Here is a 16,890-nt window from a genome sequence, read left to right on the forward strand (position 1 = left end):
TTTGTGTTTTGAACATGTTATTTTCTACTGTCATCTATCTTGATACCTAGGTATTTAATATTGCTTTCTACTCTTATTCCCTCGATGTTATCTGGTTTCTCCTTCCTATTATATGTAAGTTAGATACTTTTATCTCTATTTAAGTCTAAACCACACTGCTTTCCCATATCCATCACTTTCCTTGTTCAATTCAGCATCCTCTAATACTCTCAGCAAACACTAGGACATTATCAGCAAAAAAAAATACTACTATTAACTTTATAATAGCATCTTAAAACCATTACCTTCATTTTCTACGTGTTGTATAGTTAGATGAGTAATTAATTTGAACAATGTTGTAGAGCCAGTACAGCCTTGTTTTATTCCACTACTTCCTCACATTTTTTGTTCAACCTTTTCCCCTGTATCTAACGTGGTAGAGTCTTCCACATATACTCCAGCTATAGAGTGTATTATACTAGTATGTACTTTATATATTTTTCAATATTTCCATCAGTGCACTTTTTATGGAGCCAAAAGCTATTTTGAAATCTACAGGGCAACTATGAGTTTTTTTCTTATATTTGAAAGTTTCTTCAACCATATACTGTAAAATGAATATATTATCCTAAACCCTTCCTCCCTCTGTAAATCCAGCTTGACACTCTATGGCATTGTTACTTCTTAGATATTCTTCTATTTCAGCCTTGATAAAAGACAAGCATATTTATGATACATTTGTTAGTGCCATTGGTCTCAATTCCTTAGCTGTTGGTTTATTTTGCTTTTTTAAAATTTTTGTTCTGGATTCCTTCCAGCTTTTAGGGATTTCTTTCCTAGCCAATTCCTCTTTGTAGCAGCAGTTCACTAGTGTATTCTTACATATACCACTTCTCATCATCATAGCTTTCGTCCATCTAGCCCAGCCGCTTTGCCTTTCTTTAGACGTTTTAGGCATTTTCCTAATTTAGCTTTGTTTATTTCTGGGACATCCAAGGGTTTAATTACTCCTTCAACATTTAATACATGAAGTGAGAGGATCTGAGCTTTTCTAAGGAACGTGCTTGTTGGTGTGTGACGTATAGTTTTATAGTAGCAGCGAAGAATATCAGTATTTTGTATTGAATCATCATTCTAATTAAATTAAAGATGATGCACCACATTTTTATCAATTTTTTTTTTTTAAATGAATGTTTAAAAGTTATATTATGAACTTGTCCCTAATCTGATAAACATTTTTTTTGGGAGAATTACTTGAACATATCGCTGCCTTGAGTCAATCTCATTGTTTACTTTTACACTCTTGTACTTGTGAACTGTATCAGGATTCTGGACATCACAATAAGCCGATCATAAAAATTGTGATTTTCCCTTTTGTTGGCTGGCCGCAGACCAAAGGTAAACACTAAATATGTGTTATTTCAGGTGGAACTTCAATTCTGAATGTAACAGGGTTGAGTGAAAACAATACTATACTTTGTATTATTGTTTAAGTTAAACTGATAGTCCCGATCGCTGTGTGATTACGTGTTAGGTTATAACTTTCATGGCTCTTAGCACCCTTGGCTTAAAAAGATATATTTGAGTTAGTCCATTTTATTAATATTTAGGAGGGCTTATACTCAGATAGTCTAGTCTAAGCTTGGTGTGGGATAAATCGGGTTTATAGAACCTGTGGTACCGGTAAAGCTTCCAGCCATGTTAGTTGATGAAGGCAAGGTCGATGACCCTGACAATTCAGGAGTAAATTAGAATTTTAGACTGTGGATAGATTCGGAAACAGATATGTGCATGTTGGGTAGGTTTCAAACGAAACTGACCATTTGTATCGTAGTTTTAGAGATACAGTAGCCTTTTCAAGAATAACTAGAAGGGGAGATCACAGTGGGATACAAGTTTTTTGTGTTAAACATATAGTAAGTAAAATATACAGATTCATGTAATCTAACCACATCTACCTAACTTATCTCACTTCTCCCTTTTCCCCATCTGAAACAATGAGGCTTTATCACTTATCACAGGAGGGAAATATAGGTCTACACTGTAACCTAACCTAGAACACCAGGTCCTAACTTATTTGTGTCCGCAAAACCCTGATTTCCTAACCTTGTCTATGATGTCATATTTTAAAGACCTATAATAAACCCCCAAAGCTAGGCCCATTACCCATAATTTTTTTCAGAATTTGCTGTTACAGAAGTAGCATGGGAATCACTGATATTTACATACATTGGAAAAATTAACGAATCACACTTTGGAACTGAAGGTCATTGCCTGAAGTAGTGTACCACAAAAACTAATGACTTGTGACTTCGATTAATTAAATTTACCAATATCTGAAGAATCAAAAGATTTCACATCAAATATTGCCCTGAATGTGTCCTAACTGTTAACTTGAAACAAAAGAGCCAATCGAGACTCGGCATTATCCCTGTTTCAACAATTTAAAATGAATAAACAAAATACGATCTGGCATTCTTACCCACAGTGTATTGCTAAAAGACATGATCCATTCAGGAACCCCATCACGTGACACCTTTCAGAGCTCATGGGTAGTTAGAAAAAATCCATGTCACAAACAATAGATATAGGCAAATTTTTAAGTAATAGTTTATGTTCAATAGATTATAGTATTCCTATTCGGAGGATTTGATAACAAATGAGAAAAAATTCAATAATCATCTCCTTAAAACTGTAATGTTACCCAGGTGACTAACTAGAATATTGTACTGTACATACTTTATGCATCAAAGGATCATTGAACATAATTAATATTCCCGTTTCACCAAAAATCGAGATGAAATTTTTTTCCAAATTAAATTCAAAAGCCAGGAAAATGGTCCTTGAATTATTTTTTGCTTCACAGTTCCTGTTTTGTTTTGGTTTTTACCTTTTGATGTAGTTGAATTGTTTTAACTGAATTCAATATTTTATTTTTTTATTTTTAAGTGAAAATCAAAGGATAATTTATTATAGGTTAAGACATAAACCATTTACTGTACAGTATTGAGCATCATGTAATTTGTATTGTACTCTGGCCTATTATTTACATATTATCCTCTGTCCTCATATACCTGACAACATTGGGATTACAAACAATTCTTCCTCGCTCAAGGGGTTAACTACTGCAATATTATTGTTCAGTGGCTACTTTCCTCTTGGTGATAATAATAATAGTAGTAATAATAATATTGATGATAATAATAATAATAATAATAATAATATTGATAATAATGATAATATTGATAATAATAATAATATTGATAATAATAATGATAATAATAATAATAATAATGGTTCACTCCAAGTTACTTGCAAGTTGCAATATTGCAGTAAGAAATGGACTCTACGTAGGCAGGTTGCGTAAAAGGAGGGTAATTTTACAATTTTTAGTGATGCAAGGAGTGTCCTTCAAGCTTTAGAAGTTTTTAATTCTAGCAACCCTCTAGTTTTAAAGATTTTAGAATGGCTTTTTATTATTGGACGGAGAGGTATAACAGTTAGTTTTCAATATTAATCTTACCCGATAATCATGTAGCTGTCAACTCCGTTGCCCGACAGAATTCTACGGAAGGGATACGCCAGCGATCACTATACAAGAAGGGGGTGTACTCACCAGCGCCACCTGTGGCCAGGTACTGCAGTACTTCTTGTTGACACCACCTCAATTTTTCCTCTGTCGTGCTTCCGGCAAGACCTACATGGATACGCTTATAATTTTGGAGTCTTGTTCACGGTTTTTGGTGAAGTATTGGTCTAAGATTTCAGCTTTCGCTATACAGGAAACTTGTCTCTTAGCTTAGATAGCTTTTAGATTGATTTGATTAATGGTTAACGATATTTTGCTTTAATTGGAATCCCCCTTGACTGTTCTTTGATTCAAGATGTCCGACCTTTCTCAAGCTCCTCCCCAAAGACGATGTAGGACTTGTATTAGGCGTATTCCGAAGGCCTCGGTTGATCCTCACACCGTTTGTTCCGACTGTAGGGGAAAATCCTGTCAGTTGGAAGATCGATGTGAGGAATGCGCCGGACTTTCGGAACTTGATTTTGTTCGATTCCTCAAGTATACCACTAAGTTAGAGAGAGAGAGAGAGTTAGGAGGAGTTCGGCTCGCTCTTCGCTTTATTCCTCACCCCATGATCCTCAACCTTTTCCTCCCCCTGTAGTGGCTACCCCCGATCCTACTTTTTGTGCTCAGCCTGATATGTCTGATGTTTTACGTGCCATTCAGGCTTTAGGTGATAAAGTGGAGTCGGTAGTGAGTGACCACAAGTTCCTCTTGGCAGACGTCAAGGAACTTAAAGTGAAAAGTGCAGTGGGAAGTGGTAGTGCCAGTGCTGTGCCGAGTGCTAGTGTCAGTGTCAGTGTTGTGCGTGAGGGTACTTCTGTGCGTGCCAGTCGTCCTCCCAGTCCGGGACCTCTTGCAAGCTCCCAAGCCCAGGGGAGAAGCAATGTCGAAGGGCAAAAGGGTTCGGCAGGCCTTGATCGGCGCACAGCAGTATCCTCGGTGGTTGCGGGCGTATCTTACAGAGATCGTCACTTCCACTCGCAGACGATTGAGCCCTTATACTCGTCTGCAGAAAAATTTTCGGGGAGAAAACGCTGGACTCGGGTCTCAAGACCTCTTAAGCGTAAAGTCCAGACCGCACGAGTTCTACAGCCCGGATGTAGTCATTGGGCTAGCTCTGACTCGCCGCAGTCATCAGGTGACTGCACGCCTCCTAAGAGAGGTAAGGCGATGCCTCAACAGACCTCAACTTCTGTTAAGGCTCTGCCTCAACAGACCTCAACGTCTGTTGATCCCAAGATGGCTTTGCTGCAGTCTATGCAGTCGCAGCTTGCGGTATTGATGCGTGAGTTTCAGGCAGAGAAGGTTACACCTCCTCCTGCGAGCGCTCCTCCTCCTCTACGCAGTCCAGTCTGCCAGACGTACGAAGTTGAGGTTCCTCAAGCTACCTCCATGCGTGAGCTACCGCGTTGGGAGTTGCCAGATACCAGCGTTGTGCAGCAACCTCCACCTTCCTTGAGGCAGGAACCTCTTACCACGCGGCAACCTCCTCAACAATGGGGACAGGAGTCTTATGCCTTACAACCTCCTCTACCTTTGAGGCAAGAGTTTCTTGCAGTAAGACCTTCCTCGAGGTAGCAACCTCTTGAGGTACGACAACCTCTGCCATCCTTGAGGCAGCCACCTCAGCTCTCGCAGCTGATACCTCCACTTTCCTCGAGGCGAGAACCTCAACTCTCGAGGCAAGCACCTCAAGAACCTCAACTCGTGAGACAGGAGCCTCTTTCTGCGCAGCCGCCACCTCAACTCTCGCAGCACCCACCTCAAGAACATCAACTCGTGAGACAGGAACCTCTTACTGCGCAGCCACCTCAACCCTTGAAGCAAGCGCAACTCTTGAGACATGAATCTCATGCAATGAGTCAGCCACCTCAACGCATGCATCTACCTCTTTCTCCTCAGCTTGAGCAGTCTTTGCAGCCTGAACCTCAGGTTTTACTACAGTCGCCTCTCACCACGCTTGCTCCCCAGACTCCCGCAGAGCCTCCTTCTTCCCAGCCTCATGACTTTGTCATTACCAGCCCTCATCCTCTTCAACAGAGACTTGAGGATGAATCCGCAAGTGTTTATGCACCCGCTTGTCAGGATTCTGCCGTTCAGCATACCGCTGTAACTTTACCTCTCGCTTCTCAACCCTCAGGTGATGAGGTTTCTGAGGAGGAAGCTGCGCACCTGGATGATCCCTCTTCTGACGTGGAGGAACCCAAGTCGTTACCACCCTCCATTGACTTTCGCAAGGTCCTGGCTCTTTTCAGAGAAGTTTACCCGGATCACTTTGTTTCTGCTACCCCTCGCTCTCCTCCATCAGAGTTTTCTCTAGGCATGCAACCTGTTAAGTCTGCCTACACTAAGCTCGTCTTCGCTAGATCTTCTAAGAGACCTTTGAGAATGTTAGGGGATTGGTTGCAGTCCAAGCAGCAACTAGGGAAGACGTCATTCATGTTTCCACCTACTAAGCTGACTTCTAAGGCGGGCGTATGGTATGCCACAGGAGAGGAACCAGGCTTGGGAATCCCTGCCTCTGCCCAGGCTGACTTCTCAAGTTTGGTTGACTCTCCACGAAGGTCGGCTATGAGGCGCTCTAAGGTCTGCTGGACCTTTTCTGACTTAGACCACTTCTTAAAGGGAGTCTTTCGCGCCTTTGAGATTTTTAATTTTCTCGACTGGTGCCTGGGGGCCTTGAGCAAGAAGACTGCCCCATCTGACAAGGACTCGGCCATGCTTATAATGTCCTGTATGGATAAAGAAATTCGCGATGGTTCCGGCGAACTTGCCTCCATGTTTGTTTCGGGAGTACTCAAGAAAAGGGAACAACTTTGCACCTTCCTTTCCACTGGTATCACCTCTTGTCAAAGGTCTCAGTTACTTTTTGCTCCGCTTTCTAAGTTCCTGTTTCCTGAGGACCTTATCAAGGAATTGTCTGCGGCTCTTATTCAGAAGGACACTCATGACCTTGTGGCCTCTTCAGCACGTAAGGCTAAGGTTGCTCCTTCGGTTCCTAGAACTTACCGCACCTCAGTGGCCGATACTCCTGCTACAAGATTTATTCCGCCCTTTCGTGGCAGAGCCCCCAGCCGAGGAAGTACCCGTCCAGACGGTTTCAGGGGCAGGTCCAAGAAAGGTCCCAAGCCTTCGAAAGGCAAACATTGACTCTCCTCCTCTCCAGACAGCAGTAGGAGCCAGACTCAAGATCTTCTGGCAAGCTTGGGAAAGAAGAGGTGCAGACGCCCAGTCTGTCAAGTGGCTAAGGGAGGGTTACAGGATACCATTCTGCCGCAATCCCCCTCTGACCACTTCTCCCATCAACCTCTCTCCCAACTACAAGGAAAAGGACAAGAGGCTAGCGTTACACCAAGAGGTGTCGCTCCTGTTACAGAAGAAGGCAGTGGTGATAGTCCGGGACCATCAATCCCCGGGCTTCTACAACCGTCTCTTTCTGGTGGCCAAGAAGACAGGAGGTTGGAGACCGGTGCTGGACGTCAGTGCGCTCAATGCTTATGTCACCAAGCAGACGTTCACTATGGAGACGACGAAGTCGGTCCTAGCAGCGGTCAGGCAGGAGGACTGGATGGTCTCGTTGGATCTGAAAGACGCTTACTTTCACGTTCCTATTCATCCAGACTCCCAACCTTTCCTGAGATTCGTTTTTGGAAAGGTTGTGTACCAATTCCAAGCCCTGTGTTTTGGCCTAAGCACGGCGCCTATGGTGTTTACGCGACTGATGAGGAATATTGCGAAATTCCTCCACTTGGCGGACATCAGAGCCTCCCTTTATTTAGACGACTGGCTGTTAAGAGCCCCCACAAGTCGTCGCTGTCTGGAGAGTCTCAACTGGACTTTGGACTTGATCAAGGAACTGGGTCTTTTGGTCAACTTAGAAAAGTCCCAGCTTATTCCTTCCCAAACCATCGTTTACCTGGGAATGGAGATTCGGAGTCAAGCTTTTCGGGCTTTTCCGTCGGCCCCAAGAATCAGCCAAGCCCTAGAGTGCATTCTGAGCATGCTGAAGAGGAACAGATGCTCGGTGAGACAGTGGATGAGTCTAACAGGGACCCTGTCATCGTTAGCCCTGTTCACCGAGTTAAGGAGACTCAACCTCCGCCCCCTTCAATTCCATCTAGCAGCTCACTGGGACAAGAATATGACGCTCGAAGCGGTCTCTATTCCTGTTACCAAAGAGATGAAGACTACTCTCATGTGGTGGAAGACCAACATCCTTCTCAAGGAGGGTCTATCGTTAGCGGTTCAGACCCCCAATCTTCATCTCTATTCGGACGCATCAGACTCGGGCTGGGGCGCGACCTTGGACGGACAGGAATGCTCGGGAACATGGAATAAGGAACAGGAAACGCTTCACATCAACTGCAAGGAGTTGCTGGCAGTTCATCTGGCTTTAATGAACTTCAAGTCCCTCTTGCTAAACAAGGTGGTGGAGGTGAACTCCGACAACACCACAGCCTTGGCATACATCTCCAAGCAGGGAGGGACCCATTCGAGGAAGCTGTACGAGATAGAAAGGGACCTCCTCATTTGGTCAAGAAGTCTAAACCTCTCACTGGTAACGAGGTTCATTCAGGGCAATATGAACGTCTCGGCAGATCGCCTCAGCAGGAAAGATCAAGTCATCCCCACGGAATGGACCCTTCACAAGAGCGTGTGCAACAGACTTTGGACCTTGTGGGGTCAGCCAACGATAGATCTGTTCGCCACCTCCATGACCAAGAGGCTCCCTTTGTACTGTTCCCCAGTTCCAGACCCAGCAGGCAGTTCACGTGGATGCTTTTCTGCTGGATTGGTCCCATCTCGAGCTATATGCATTCCCGCTGTTCAAGATCATCAACAGAGTCATTCAGAAGTTCGTCTCTCACGAAGGGACACGGCTGACGCTGGTTGCTCCCCTTTGGCCTGCAAGAGAATGGTTCACAGAGGTACTACAATGGCTGGTCGACGTTCCCAGGACTCTCCCTCTAAGAGTGGACCTTCTACGTCAACCTCACGTAAAGAAGGTACACCCAAACCTCCACGCTCTTCGTCTGACTGCCTTCAGACTGTCGAAAGACTCGCTAGAGCTAGAGGCTTTTCGAAGGAGGCAGCCAGAGCGATTGCCAGAGCAAGGAGGATATCCACTCGTAGAGTCTATCAATCCAAGTGGGAAGTCTTCCGAAGCTGGTGCAGAGCCAATGCAGTTTCCTCTACCAATACCTCTGTAACCCAAGTTGCTGACTTCCTGTTACATCTTAGGAATGTTAGATCTCTTTCGGCTCCTACGATCAAAGGGTACAGAAGTATGTTGGCTTCAGTTCTCCGCCACAGAGGTTTGGATCTTTCCTCCAACAAGGATCTACAAGACATCCTTAAATCTTTCGAGACTTCTAAAGAACGTCGATTGTCCACTCCAGGCTGGAATCTAGACGTAGTCTTAAGGTTCCTTATGTCTCCTAGGTTTGAACCTCTCCAGTCAGCTTCTTTCAAAGACCTTACTCTCAAAACTCTTTTCCTCGTCTGCCTTCCAACAGCCAAAAGAGTTAGTGAGGTTCACGCCTTCAGCAGGAACATAGGATTCACATCCGAATCAGCAACATGTTCCTTACAGCTCGGATTTTTAGCAAAAAATGAACTTCCTTCACGTCCTTGGCCTAGATCGTTCGAAATTCCTAGCCTTTCCAACATGGTGGGTAACGAGCTAGAGAGAGTTCTTTGCCCTGTCAGAGCTCTAAAATACTATCTTAAAAGGTCAAAACCTATACGAGGACAATCAGAGGCCTTATGGTGTGCCATCAAGAAACCTTCGATGCCTATGTCCAAAAACGCAGTTTCGTATTATATAAGGCTTCTGATTAGAGAAGCTCATTCTCACATGAAGGATGAAGACCTTGCTTTGCTGAAGGTAAGGACCCACGAAGTGAGAGCTGTAGCCACTTCGATGGCCTTTAAACAGAACCGTTCTCTGCAGAGTATTATGGATGCAACTTTTTGGAGGAGCAAGTCAGTGTTTGCATCATTTTATCTCAAAGATGTCCAGTCTCTTTACGAGAACTGCTACACCCTGGGACCATTCGTAGCAGCGAGTGCAGTAGTAGGTGAGGGCTCAGCCACTACATTCCCTTAATCCCATAACCTTTTTTAACCTTCTCTTGAATGCTTTTATTGTTGTTTTTTGGGTTGTTACGGTAGGCTAGAAGCCTTCCGCATCCTAGTTGATTTGGCGGGTGGTCAATTTGTTCTTGAGAAGCGCCTAGGTTAGAGGTTGTGTAGAGGTCCTTTAGTATGGGTTGCAGCCCTTTATACTTCAGCACCTTAGGGTTGTTCAGCCTCCTAAGAGGAACGCTGCGCTCAGTAAGGAAGACGAACTTATTAAAGGCAGAGTAATGGTTCAAGTCGACTTCCTTACCAGGTACTTATAATTTCATTGTTATTTTGAATAACTGATAATATGAAATACGGGATACTTAGCTTCTTGATATACATGTACACTGGTTTTCACCCACCTCCCTGGGTGTGAATCAGCTACATGATTATCGGGTAAGATTAATATTGAAAAATGTTATTTTCATTAGTAAAATAAATTTTTGAATATACTTACCCGATAATCATGATTTAATTGACCCACCCTTCCTCCCCATAGAGAAGCAGTGGACCGAGGAAAAATTGAGGTGGTGTCAACAAGAAGTACTGCAGTACCTGGCCACAGATGGTGCTGGTGAGTACACCCCCTTCTTGTATAGTGATCGCTGGCGTATCCCTTCCGTAGAATTCTGTCGGGCAACGGAGTTGACAGCTACATGATTATCGGGTAAGTATATTCAAAAATTTATTTTACTAATGAAAATAACATATTTTGTTGGGTTCCATCATCACACGGTCTCCTGCCAATGGTCAGAGTCCAAAAGGTACCAGCACATAAATCTCTTGGAGGTGAGAGCAGTGTTTCTAGCTCTCCGTCAGTTCCATGAGTTTTGGCAGGTCACTCTGTGATGAGCGACAACACCATGGTCGTGGCTTACATAGACAAAGAAGGCGGTACCTTTTTGCAGACCCTATGCCATCTTGTAGTAGAGATTCTAAGATGGTCAGAAGAACATTCGGTGTCCCCATCAATGCGCTTCATTCCTGGCAAGAGGAATGTTCTTGCGGACAATCTGAGCAGAACGACTTGGATAGTGGGCTCCGAATGGTCTTTAACTCCTCTGATAATCAACAAAGTCCTGACTTTGTGGGGTTCCCCGACAGTGGACCTGTTCGCAGCATCCCTGAACTTTAGGCTCAAGCTGTGCTGTTCACCAGCCCCGGACCCTCAGGCTCTATCGCAGCATGCATTTCAACAACAATAGGACAACTTTGACGTGTAAGCATTTCCCCTGTTTTGTCTGATTAGAAGGATGCTCAACAAAGCCAGAGCATCCAAAAATCTAATGGTGACCCTTGTAGCTCTGCTAGGGCATCACACGGAATCGTTTCCCAGACCTTCTGCAACTTCTAGTTGATCTCCCGAGAGAGCTCTTCCACAACCAGATCTACTCGAACAACCACACGCGAACATCTTTCACAAGACTGGCCAGTCTCTTCGACATCGCCTGGAGACTTCCCAGCGTCTCCTCTCTCAGAGAGGCTTTTCGTAACAAGTTCCTAAGGGGATGTCTAGCTACTTGTGAAAGTCCTCTGCCTCAGTGTACAAGGCTAAGTGGACAGTCTTCTGTGGTTGGTGTCATGGAGGGAATATGGCTCCACTCGATGCCACTATTCCGGTAATAGCGTACTGTAATTCCTTGTACACTTTCGGGAGGAAAAACTCCTTTTTAAATATTTAACTTAGCCGGTGAATATATAATAGCTGCAACTCTGTTGCTCGACAGACAAAAAACAGTAAAAACTCGCCAGCGATCGCTATACAGGTTGCGGGTGTGCCCACCAGCGCCAACTGTCGGCCAGATACCACTCTCGATGTAAACAAAGACTCAATTTCTTCTCTGTCGACATGTCGACAAGACGTACTTTTACTCGCTGTAGAACCTGGAGTTTTCTCAACATATTTGGTGAAGTACTTCATTTTGGTTTGAGCTTTCGCAGTGCAGGTGTTTTATCTTCATCTTAAATCTTGAACTCGTTTTTGGATAGATTTAATTTTTGATGACAAAGAGAGTATGGACTTTCTTTGACTTTTAGATGGCCGACCCTTCCCTTAGACGGAAGTGTGTTTAGGCTTTTAGCAATTATCTTATCACGTTATAAATTAATTATAGATTTTCCTCTATATATTTTATATCTCACCGCCTTTATTAGGCCTCTTCGATTAACTTTCCATTTATAATAAACATAAAAATAAATTTTAATGATTTGTTTATATGCGACCTTTCCTGAGAGTAGGCGGTCCTAACTTGGAAACCGAAGTTAAACAACGTTGAGCCCTTTTCAATCGTAATAGCTTTTAAAGAGCTAATGATTTAAAACTTTTTAAATGAATATTTTTAATAAATATTTTATGAAAGATTTTCTTTGAATAGTCTTCGTACTGTTTTCAAAGATGAACTAACGTTTAGTTTATTTATGCTTCGCAGTTTGCGCTCTATTGTTACGATAGAGAGAGAGAGTATCACGGTTTCACTTTGCAGAAAGAGTAAATCGATTCTGACGTTTTGTTCATTCTTCTTTCAAAGCTTAAATGTTTTGAATTCTATTTTAAAGGAACTTTTTAATTGAAAAACCTTTTAGTTTTTTCCTTTGGTCAAATAACATGTTTTTTTGACGAAACATAATTGGGCTCTTCTCTTAGGTGTGAAATCAAGAGAGAGAGAGAGATAGAGACGGAGGGAGAGAGAGGAGAGAAAACGTTCCGTTCAAGCGGGTAACGTTGTTCTCGAGTTACTCTCGTCCCTAGTCTCTGTACGGGGTGAAAGGATAAAACGTTTTTAGTTTTATTCTCGTCCCCAGGCAATGTACGGTGAGAGATTGAAAACGTAGTTTTGAATGAACTAGTGTTTAGTCTCTTCCCCAGCCACTGAATTTTTTATCTTAAAAGATGTTTACTGTGTTTTGCTGGTAATAATGTGCTTGCATTATACGACTGATTTCGCATTTACTACCTTTTGATGAGGGTAGAATTGCGTGCTTCAGGTAGAAATCAGTAAAAGTTTTGATTTCAGTGAAATAAGTGCAAACAGAAAATCGTAGTGATAAAGTGATATTGCGCAAAGTGTTACAGTGTTGCGTAACCGAGGGTTCGTCTGTTCGTGCCTGTCGTTCACCTAGTCCGGGACCTCTTGCAAGCTCCCAAGCCCAGGGAGAAGTAATGTCGTACGACTTATGGGTTCGAGAGGCCTTGATCAGCGAACAGACGTTCCCTCTATGGTATCGGGTGTATCTTACCAAGATCTCCCCTACCATAAGGCGAGAGAGACGATTTTCTCCTCGTCATCCGAAGGCTTTTCGCATAAGAAACCTGAAACAAGGTTTCGAGGCCCTTAAGCGAAAGTCAGTCCTTTCAGGACAGGTCCAGCGTCCTGGTTGTAGCCATTAGGACAGCTCTGACCCTATGCAGTCATCGGAAAACTGCTCGCCGCCTAACAAAAGCGTAACACAGACTCCGAGAGTCTTTTTGTTGGCAAGGTTTTGCGGTCACAGACGTTACCCTCGTCTCTTACCGCAACCATTTCCGTTGATCCTAAATGGGTTGTATGGCAAGACATGCAGAATAAGCTTGCCTCCCTTATGGAAGACTATTCTGCCGATTAGTACGTTGAGCCTAGCCGTTTATCTCATCGAGATCCTGGCTTTCAGCCAACTTAACGTTCCTTTGTGCGTCCTGGTGACGTTGGCGTAGCTAAGTCACGTCAGTCAGGTTGTTTAGAACCACACTCGATGCGGTCTCGTGTGGATTTTCAGCCACATTTGGACGTTAGGCCACTTGCTGATGCTCCTGTTGACGTTCAGGACGTTCGCTAACGATCGGAGTTGACTTGTTTTGATGCTGTGCGTCAACCTCCGCATTCTAGAGTTGTTTTGACTGCTCAATCTAGGCGGTCAAAGCAGTCTCGAGTGGACGCTGTGCGTCCTCACGCACCTGTTGTTATTGACAGTTCACAGACTGTCAAGCAGTTACATGACGTTGCATCCTGGTCTCTCTCACCTGTTGTTGTTGACAGTTCACAGACTGTCAAGCAGTTACATGACGTTGCGTCCTGGTCCGCTACTAATGCACCAGTGCGTGTGGACTCTGCTTGTAAAGCATTGCCACCACGGTAGGTCTCTCTCTTGCTTGAGACTCAGCTATTATCGGACAAGGTTCCTTTAGATGAGGAAGTTGCTGTTCCCCCTCCTACTGATATTCTCTTGAGGACTCTGTCAGATGGAGAGGAGCCTAAAGCTGCTTAGCCCTCTATGGACTTTAATTAAATCATGCTGATTTTTAAGGATCTTTGTCCGGATCTTTTTGTAACTGCTGCTCCTCGTTCGCCTAAACGTCAGAGCTTACACTAGGCCTAGCTACTTCGAAGCCGTTGTTTTATAAGCTAGTGCTCTCTCGCTCTCCTAGAGAGCTTTACGTTTGCTAGGCGACTGGTTTATCACCAGGAGGAGTTTGGGGGATACAGCCTTTGCTTTCCCTTCTTTTAAACTGGCTTATAGAGCGAGAGTCTGATATGACACGAGAGAAGTTCTCGGCTTGGGAGTTCCTGCCTCTGCCCAGATAGACTTCTAAAATCTCGTAGACTCTCCCTGGCGCCTGGCCAGGAGACGCTCCAAGATTTTACAGGTCAACTTCACAGCTGTTTTCGAGCCTTTGAAGTTTTGCTGTACAATTATGTCATGCATAAACAAGGCTTTCAGGGATGGCTCCAATGATCTGACAGCCACGTTCTCTGCAGAGACAAGTCCCTCAGGGATGGCTCCATGATTTGGCAGCCATGTTCACTGCAGGAGTACGTAAGAGGCAAGTGCGCTCAATGTGTTCATTGTCAAGACAAACTTCGCGATGAAGTCTACCAGGCTGTCTTGACAGCATTTATGGAAGGCGACTGGATGGTCTCTCTCGACCTTCAGGAGGCATACTTCCACATTCCTATACACCCGGACTCCCAACCGTTTCTGAGGTTTGTTTACAGGAATGTGGGGTACCAGTTTCGAGCTATCGGAGATCAGAGCCTCCCTGTACTTGGACGACTGGCTTCTCAGAGCCTCTTCCAGTCATCGCTGTCTGAAGGATCTCAATTGGACTCTAGATCTGGCCAAGGAATTGGGACTCCTAGTCAATTTGGAAAAGTCACAGCTGGTCCCATCCCAAACTATTCTGTATTTAGGGATGGAGATTCACAGTCAAGTTTTTCGGGCTTTTCCGTCGGCCCCCAGAATAGATCAAGCCCTGCTCTCCATCCAGAAGATGCTGAAGAAAGAACGCTGCTCAATCAGGCTGTGGATGAGTCTGGTAGGGACGCTGTCATCCCTGGAGCAATTTGTATCATTAGGAAGACTACACCTCCGTCCTCTTCAATTCCATCTGGCTTTTCACTGGAAAAAGGACAAGACGCTAGAGGCAGTCTCGATCCCGATTTCCGAAAAGATAAAGTCTTGTCTGACTTGGTGGAAGGACAATATCAGCCTAAGAGAGGGTCTTCCCCTGGCAGTTTAGATACCCAACCACGTTCTCTTCTCGGAAGCATCGGACTTGGGCTGGGGCGCGACGCTGGACGGTCGGGAATGCTCAGGTCTGTGGAACTCGAGTCAGAGGAGCATGCATATCAACTGCAAGGAGCTTTTGGCGGTTCATCTGGCCTTGAGAAGCTTCGAGTATCTCCTTCGAGGCAAAGTGGTGGAAGTGAACTCGGACAACACCACGGCCTTGGCGTACATCTCCAAACAGGGAGGTACCCACTCACTGACGTTGTACGAGATCGCAAGGGACCTGCTCATCTGGTCAAAAGATCGAGGCATCTCCCTAGTAACGAGGTTCATCCAGGGCGACTTGAACGTCCTAGCAGATTGTCTCAGTCGGAAAGGTCAAGTAATTCCAACCGAATGGACCCTCCACAAGGATGTGTGCAAGAGACTTTGGGCGACTTGGGGTCAACCCACCATAGATCTCTTTGCAACCTCGCTGACCAAGAGGCTTCCAATCTATTGCTCTCCAGTCCTGGACCCAGCAGCAATACATATAGATGCCTTCCTCCTAGATTGGTCACATCTGGATCTTTACGCATTCCCACCATTCAAGATAGTCAACAAGGTACTGCAGAAGTTCGCCTCTCACGAAGGGACAAGGTTGACGTTAGTTGCTCCCCTCTGGCCCGCGAGAGAATGGTTCACCGAGGTACTTCGATGGTTAGTAGACGTTCCCAGAAGTCTTCCTCTAAGAGTAGACCTTCTACGTCAGCCACACGTAAAGAAGGTACACCAAAGCCTCCACGCTCTTCGTCTGACTGCCTTCAGACTATCGAAAGACTCTCGAGAGCTAGAGGCTTTTCGAAGGAAGCAGCCAGTGCGATTGCTAGAGCAAGGAGAGCGTCTACCATTAGAGTCTACCAATCGAAGTGGGAAGTCTTCCAAGACTGGTGCAAGTCAGTTTCTGTATCCTCGACCAGTACCTCTGTAGCCCAAATAGCTGATTTTCTCTTATACCTGAGAAAAGGACGATCCCTTTCAGCTCCCACTATCAAGGGCTATAGAAGCATGTTGGCATCGGTCTTCCGGCATAGAGGCTTAGATCTTTCCAACAATAAAGATCTGCAAGACCTCCTTAAGTCTTTCGAGACCACTAAGGAGCGTCGTTTGGCTACTCCTGGGTGGAATTTAGACGTGGTCCTAAGATTCCTCATGTCAGACAGGTTTGAGCCTTTACAGTCAGCCTCCCTGAAAGATCTCACTCTTAAGACTCTTTTCCTGGTATGCTTAGCCTCGGCTAAAAGAGTCAGTGAGATTCATGCCTTCAGCAAGAACATCGGATTTTCGTCAGAAAAAGCTACTTGTTCTCTGCAACTTGGTTTTCTAGCCAAAAATGAGCTACCTTCTCGTCCTTGGCCTAAATCTTTCGATATTCCCAGCTTATCGGAGATCGTAGGCAATGAACTAGAAAGAGTCTTATGCCCTGTTAGAGCTCTTAAGTTCTACTTAGCTCGTACTAAACCTTTACGAGGCCAATCTGAAGCGTTATGGTGTTCGGTTAAGAAACCATCCTTGCCTATGTCAAAGAATGCTTTGTCATGTTTTATCAGATTGTTAATACGAGAAGCTCATTCACACTTGAGTGAGGAAGACCGATCTTTGCTTAAGGTTAAGACGCACGAGGTTAGAGCTGTAGCAACTTCCGTGGCCTTTAAGCAAAATAGATCTCTGCAAAGTATCATGAACGCAAC

The 16,890-nt window shown here is 44.5% G+C and overlaps 1 protein-coding gene across 1 annotated transcript in view; it reads left to right on the top strand.

Moving 5' to 3' along the window:
* The first annotated feature begins 1,238 nt into the window (after positions 1–1,238).
* Positions 1,239–16,890, top strand: part of MED21 (mediator complex subunit 21) — a 100,519-nt gene continuing 84,867 nt past the window's right edge. Inside the window, exon 1 of the mRNA XM_068383281.1 lies at positions 1,239–1,377. The gene's annotated coding sequence lies outside the window, so the exon portion shown is untranslated. The remainder of the gene's footprint in view (positions 1,378–16,890) is intronic.

This window comes from Palaemon carinicauda, chromosome 11, assembly GCF_036898095.1.
Source record: "Palaemon carinicauda isolate YSFRI2023 chromosome 11, ASM3689809v2, whole genome shotgun sequence".
Lineage (NCBI taxonomy): Eukaryota > Metazoa > Arthropoda > Malacostraca > Decapoda > Palaemonidae > Palaemon > Palaemon carinicauda.